This window comes from Onychostruthus taczanowskii, unplaced genomic scaffold, assembly GCF_017590055.1.
Source record: "Onychostruthus taczanowskii isolate IOZ18803 unplaced genomic scaffold, ASM1759005v1 scaffold8, whole genome shotgun sequence".
Lineage (NCBI taxonomy): Eukaryota > Metazoa > Chordata > Aves > Passeriformes > Passeridae > Onychostruthus > Onychostruthus taczanowskii.
In genome coordinates, this window is record NW_024505892.1 from 76,047 (window position 1) to 83,804 (window position 7,758).

Genomic DNA, 7,758 nt, shown 5'->3' on the forward strand with positions numbered 1-7,758 from the left:
TTCACTGAATTCCCTCAGTGTTTTTATTCACCAAATAGGAGTGCATTGTGCTGACTTCCACATATTTACTTAATATCTTCTTTTAAACATTCTGCTGGGACTGACTCAATATTCAGGTTACACCATTTGCTATCCTCTTTTGTCTCAGCCCCCAAGGAAGGTGATTCTTCCTCCCATCAGTGCGGGGTAAGAGAGAATCGTTGTTTCTACCCTTTGGAGTATATTTCACGAAGGATATTCTGTGACTGATTTTGCCTCAGATCACAGTTCAGGCTCTGGAAAAACCTTTTGATGAAAAGATGGGGTTTGACAGGTTGCTGTATGAATTGTAAGTACCAGTCTCACATTTGTGTTTCAAATTTTACAACTTAGTGAGTTAATGAGCAAAATAACAGAGCCTTGCAGCTCTTCTAACAGATGTAGAGGAAACTATTTACAAATGGGTCCCCTCAAAAAAATTAAACTATTTTTTTCACACTGATAAGTATGTTGATAAGTATGTTGGTTTCATATCCTCTCCTGAATTTCATTCAGTGTTATGAAACAACAATTTAGCTCAAATAAGTGGTTCCTCTGGGGCAAGACAAGGGACGGGAAAATATTTAAATCCTTTTACACACAAGGTAGTGCATGATTTACAGTATCTGGTTATTGCAACTACTGACGAATTCCACTCAAGAAAGAAGGAATTATTTGAGAAAGTTGGAGCTGAAGGTAAAAAGCTGGCATAGTCTTAACTATAGCAGATTTGTGTGTATGCCATGTTTTAAATACATAACCTCTTCTGCCACTGGGTGCATGACCCTCTACCTCCTGCTCCTTAATGCTGAAAGAAACATTTTTTATCTCTGCCAAAAACAGTTTCCAAGTTTTGTTCTTGGTGAATAACCTCCATGATTTCATCATACTTATTCAAGAACTAAACTAATTCCTTTTATAATTTCTTTGATAAATCATGTATGTGATTTTTGAGCTCTTAAATGGCAAACGGATTAAACATGATGGCTCTAATATAGATATACATTGGAAACCTGGTGCTGAGATTTCTAAGTTTGACCCACAGTCCACACAACATGTTGCCCTTCAGCTTGTCAACAATATAAAAAAAACCCATGGCATTAGTCATGGACTTTCTATGTCATTAACATTTAGACAAATGACTAGTCAAAATAAAAATAACTAGCAGGAGGCATCAGAATAAATCAATGCCTTTGTTTCTTCTACTCAATTACCCTTATTGCAAATGAAAGATCAGTTCAGCTTCAAACAAGACTAAGGTTTTTTTGAATAAAACCTGCTCTCCAGAACAGGAGCAAATGAACTTGTTTTCTAAGACAACAAACTAGACTTGGTCTCATTTGCCTTTACACATGAGCCTTTGAACATGAGGCAGCTTTTGGCTGTCTTCTGGGTCACATGGCACGAGGCACCTCAGTTTCCACATGAAAGGCTCCACCTTCATTGCTCGGTCCCAGCAGACTGTGCCCAGCAGGCAGAGGCTAGAGACCACAATTTCATCAAGGGAGCTGCTTCGCTGCTTTGTAGCTGGCAGAAGATCGGGAACTTCTTTCTGCCTCACTTTCTCTGCCTTTGTAAGCAAGTGGTAACACACACATCATTACTGGAAAGTCTGTTTGAAGTCTGTGGTGCTTGTTTTGCCCCTTCTCCTCCTCAGAGACGTGACAGCCTCCTAGAACACAAGTCGCCTTCTGCCATCTACATTTTCAGATCATTTGTGTCTCCAATGAAGAATCAAATTTTAAAAAGTCCGTGAAGCATTCTGAGAAATTGCTGAGGTTTTGCTGAATATGTCCTATATTTCTTTCCTATGCTTTTAGTAGAACTGGGAGCATTACCTTGCAGTCTTATGGCTTGAATGTCTCTGTTACTCAGTAGCTGTACCCAACAAAAACAAAACCCATAAGTTTGGGTTATATTTATTATATATTGACCTTATATTTATTTTAATCTTTCTAACACAGTATAGCACTGCCAATAGCTGAACACATCAGATCAAGTAGATTTGTCAGGATATCCACCTCCTTGCTCCTGTTTCTACTACATGACTGCTCTGATCATAAGCAGAGTAGGTAGCTGCCTAGGGCATCAAGCTGAAGGGAATGAAATTGCTGCTCTTGCCCTCAAGCTTGCACTGCCTTTTGTAGATATCTGGAAATTCCCCAGTTTGCTGTGGGTGCTGCCTTTCAGGGAGTGTGTGGTGGATCCTGCATGGGTGCCAGCAGAATCGGTGAGCTTCAGTTCTTGCTCTGGCCCCCATAGCATGCACTGACCAGAACTGAAGTTTATTTTTGCTGAAAGTACTTTGACATCTCTGCTGTCTTCCCTGGCAAAAAGCAAGAGCAGTATGGTATCCTTGGACTGCATTCAAACTTGCCTGTGTTGTGTTAAGCAGGTCAGCATTTTGATTATTTTGAAGGCTTTGTTTTTCATTTGTTTATTCACCATATTTCATTATCCCCAAAACAATGAAAAAAGATCCTCAAAGCAAAGGCCACAGTGTTTTCTGCAAGTAAAGGATCTATAGAAAGAAGCTTAATTTGAAAAACTTCTGAATGAATGGTTGTGATTTTGACAATATTATGAAATTTGACAATATTGGAAATGATAGGCTACTTCTAATACTGACATATAAATTACTGCAGTAGTTTCATATAAATATACATAGATACATGCCTGGACACACACATGTATACAGTTATTTAGCCTGAGTAGCTAATGGAAGGACAGAATACTCTCACAAGCAGCTTAAAGTGTGGTGATCTGATTCTTGAGGAATAAAACAATTACAGATTCTTGCAAAACTGCAGTCAGAGTGGAGCAAAATATCAGAGATTCCCCCCTTTCCCTTATGCCAGCTTTTGTTATGTGAGATTACAATGATCAGGATCATTTGCTACTATCCTATATTGGCAAGACTGTACAATGAAGGCGGGCAGTTGAGAAAATACAATCTTTTGAAATGTAATTAGAAATACCCTTTCTGCCATGTTTAGTGTCTGTATCAGAACATTTCCAGCCCAACTTTGGGTTGTGTATGGCAGTGTGGGACTTTTTTTCCCCCTGGCTTACAGTCTGGTATAAAAATAGTTAAATCTCAGTGTAAAGTTAACTTAAAAAATTCAATCTGCTCCATTCTTTTATGAGAAAAGTCAAATAAAATAACATGTCTCTATTCATACTTTGATGAAATTCCAGAATAATGAGTTCTGCTGATGATGAGCTACATTCAATTTCAGTTTTGTGGGCACAGTTAGTTGTTAAGTTGCTCTCTCAAACCACTGCAATCCAACACTGTGTGTGCAATTTCAAATATTTTCAGTACCAGACTGGACTTTTATATCTTGTTTTCCACAGGGGGTGACAGAAGAATTTAAAAACAAATGCATTCAGGTGAGTTGCTAATCAGCTTCTAAAACACCCCCGATTTTTTTGCTTCTGTTTTTGTTTCTTGCAAAAGGACATTGTATGCTTACCAGTCACTTAGTTATACCCCATCCTGATACTGCATCAGGCTGCAAACATCTGCAGGGGCTGTGTGATTACTGGAAATGCACTAAGCACAGCTAACCAGAGAAACAATTTGGCTATTCATTTAACAGCAGATCTGACAGGAAATTTTAATGATGATTGTGGGTGCAATGTGACAATTATGGCACAGCCTCTACAAGAAGAATTGTGTGCTGTTTTGGATGCACAGCCTCTCTGCTGGATTAAATGAAAGCTGTGTGTAACATTAATAGGGCATCTTCTCTGAAATTCCATCTTTGAACTGTCACTAAAGACCACTAAAACAGTGCAAAATGCCAGAGACCATTGTGTCAGAAAAGAACAGGCAGCATTGCTACATTCACTCCTAACTTTTATCTGTTTCATCAACTCTGCCAAGAAGGGAATCTTACAGGTGGCAATCAGAAGTTTTTAAAACTGAGTGTTGCATATATTTTTAAAAGGATAGTTATCTACAGTTTAGGAAAAAATAATTTTTTTTAATTTTTTTTCAATTTAAAAAAAAAAAAATTTTTTTTTTTTTTTTTTTTTTTTTTTTTTTTAGGTAAATCTTTTCATCAATATTGGACTAGGCTCATTAAACCTTTTTGAGTCCTTTTTGAGGCAAGATGCAATAAATATTTTTCTACCTTAGGTAACTTGGACTACAGATGTCCCTGATTTTGAATGTTATTTTCTACTGTGCAGACCAGCAGTTGCCCATCACAAGAACTATTCTCGTTGAGAGTTCTCACTGCACTGCCTTTTACTTAATACTAAATCATATTTCAGCTTCTTAGTACCGGAGGAAAATATTGACTGGTAGCGTTACACAGTGTCATAAACAAACAAGTCTTTTAAAGCTACTGCACTAGGAAGACGTTTCCTTGTCAGTTCAGAGTACATGGATACAGTCTTTAAAAAAATGCAAACTCTGCAGTGCAGCATAAGGAAAACCTCCCAAAATGTGTTACAAAAAGACCATTTAAAAACGTCATCTCTCTAACCATTTAAAATATGTGAGCAGCGGAATTCCCCTGCTTCCCTGCCAGTTGTAAGCAATAAAGAGGGGTGGGGAAAATATTTTGCTAATAACAGTGTTTCCATTGAAATTGCTATCAACAGTATCAGCGCAGTGCCAAGAACTTGAAGTGTGACCTTCCCCCAAGGCTGCCCGCATGCAGCAAGAATGCATCCCGCTCCCCACGTCCCTCCAGATGCTCATTACAGCGCCACGATCTCTCCACAAGTGTCCATTGTACCGTAATGAGCACCGCGGCTCTCCTGCAGAGCAAACCCATCAGATAGGGGTGTGGGAGCTCTGCGAGCAGCGCTGTGAGCGTGACTGTTTGTACTGCAGGTGCTGGGAGTGACACGGAATCTGCTCCGCAACACGAAGGGGCAGCTGTGTAACACTGGTTGTGCCATGTGCTCCGCAAGCCTTCCAAGACATTAGTCTGGTTTTATGACATTTTTTTCAACACCCATATGGAATCATTTCTCCTTGGGATTGTTCTGCTTGGTTCAGAAATAGGGAGCTAGGAGAAAAACTGGAATTTATCGTGTGAAAATAGAATTTTGACCTGTAGTGAATTTATTTTTATTGCAGATTGAGAAGGAATTTGGTTAACAAGACAAATGCTGTTTCCAGGATAAAACAGTCATCTTGTCTACTGGATCTTTTGATCTGTAAGTTAGCCAGTTAAAGCACACTTTTTTAAAAGTAGCCATTTTTAGAGACCAGAAGTGATGGTCTGTTACCATGTAAAATGCAAGTTTCCATAATTTAAATGCCAGCTGGATTTTTCTCAAGCAATCCCAAATCTAGCGTATCTCAAATATATTTTCTATGTCCTTGTGTAGGCTTTTCCAAGGTGACCTACCTACTCTCTGTGTAAATGCCTATTCTGCATTGCCTTTGCAGATGACAAAGGAAGAACTCTACAATATTTTTACTAATATTTTTGAAATAGGAATATGTGAGAATTTCTCTGAAGGAGTGTAAGTATGGAGAGTGGCTTGCAGGTTCCCTCTGATACATATTGGCCAAGTTAACATCATCCTTCAGGAGCACCAGAAACCATAGGTTGGCCACTAGTTTTTAATAGATGAATGTTTTTCTTTTCCATTCAAAGTATTCAAAACAAGAAAACATGCTGTGATCCATCAAAGTAGTGTGGGTTTTTTTCAGGAGATGTTTTTCAAGTCCTGAGGTAGCTAGCACAATCAGAGGTCAGGATGTTGGAGGGACAAGTCTCTCTAGGAAACTGTTTTGGGCTTTCATGGATTTCTTGTCTCAAATTGAGATGATCCCAACCCATAATGTCTGTCCAGAGTAGTTCCTGTTTAGCTGAGGCCAGTCTCTCGGAAGTGAGAGCTGAGTTATGTCCCAAAGTGGCTACCCTGGTTTTGGCTGGGGTGGAGCTAATGTTCTTCACAGAGGCAAAGTGTCTGGGGCTGTGTTTTGGATCTGTGATGAACACAGGGTTGATAATATAGAGATATTTCTGTTACTACTGAGCAGGGCTTGCACAGACCCAAGGACTTCCCTGCTTTTCAAGCTGCCATGCTGGTGAGGAGGCTGGGGATACACAGGAGACTGGGAGGAGACACAGCTGGGACAGGTGATCTCCACTGACCAAAAAGTTATTCCAGACTGTATGACATTATGTTCAGTATATCAACTGCAGGGAATTAGAAGAAAAGGGAGGACATTTGGACTGATGATAGTGGTTTTTCCCAAGCAACTGTTATGTGTGAGGAGACCTTGCTCTCCTGGAGATAGCTGAACACCTGCCTGCCCATGGGAAGCAGTAAATCAATTCCTTATTTTATTTTGTTTGTAAGCACAGATTTTCCTTTTCCTATTAAATTGTTTTAATCTCAGCCCAGGAGTTTTCTGGCTTTTACCCTTCTGATTCTCTCCCTGAGCCTGCTGGTGGGAGAGAGTGGCTGTGTGGGCTTGGCTTGGCTGCTGCCTGGGGTGAAATCATGACACTGACCAAACGAGATCTAGAAACTCCATGGGGTAAGTAGCCAGTAAAACAGAAAAATGGGACAAACTATAGGCCTATGGAGAGCTAGGCCAAGCGACTTGCTTTACTTGGACTATGGGACCTTTCAATTTCAATGGAAGGAAGGTCTGGATGAGTGCCTGTATAAGCCAAAGTTGTGCAGAAAAGGGCATCCAAATTCAATCTTGCTGTATTTGTGGTAGTTCAGAAAGGGAAGTAGTAGGCTTGGCTTCTTTCAACCAAGTCCGTGATATGTCCTCCAAAAAAGATTAATTGGGTTCCAAAAAAGGATTGTCAGGAGTCCACAGGAGTCCTTAATCTACATAAGCGAAAAGACAGATGCAAAAGATGTTTTAATGAACCAGCAGTGATCCCCACTGCTGCTAACCTGGTCCTTACCGTGCACATAGAGATGTGCAGCCATGACATCGCTTTGTCTTCTGAAGGTCTCCTCTCATCTTGAGTAATAATTGTTGTTTGATTGGTGTATTGATTAGAGACCTGTTATGTGGTGGCCCATCATATAGTTATCTGACAATGTTATGTAAATAGAGAGTGATTTGGCTTCTTATCCAGTAATCAATAGCTCAATAATGCAGTAGCTGATCTTTTTTAAGCACGCAGTGTAGAATGGAGTTGTGCTAATAAACTACACAACTCCAGTCAGTTTTCCAAAGTACTAACCTAGAGTAAAAATACCACACATCAGAAATCATACAGCATGAAATAGGATGTTCCAGTATATTGAATAATTTCTCAGTACAGCATCAATGACATTTAGAATAGTGAAAAGGCAAAAAAAAAAAAAATTTATGCTCCTTTGGCCTGCACACATTGAATTTGACAACCTGTTTATATCCCTTTCTGCACTCTATTGATCTCCTAAAGAAATAGCAACATGTGAAGTATAGACAATGGACAAACAAGCAAAACCAGTTATTTGAGTAGTCAGTTTAAAGTTAATTTTAAACTAAATCCAATTTGGTTTTGTTCATCGGCACAGTTGTGTTCATTTCTTCTACTAAAGATTTAAGCTGCTTTATTGGCAAGATCTGTGAAGAGCAGATTTCAAGAATTCATTGAAGCCAGGTGTTAAACTGTCCATTTACTACCATGGTGTAAATCAACAACCAGTGTGCTGTGCTGATTACTTAAGAAAGCCTGGGCCATACAGGGTAGCTGGTCTTCTGGGTGGATGAGGAGGCTGCAGGATGTTGTGAGGACCAGAATATGTCAC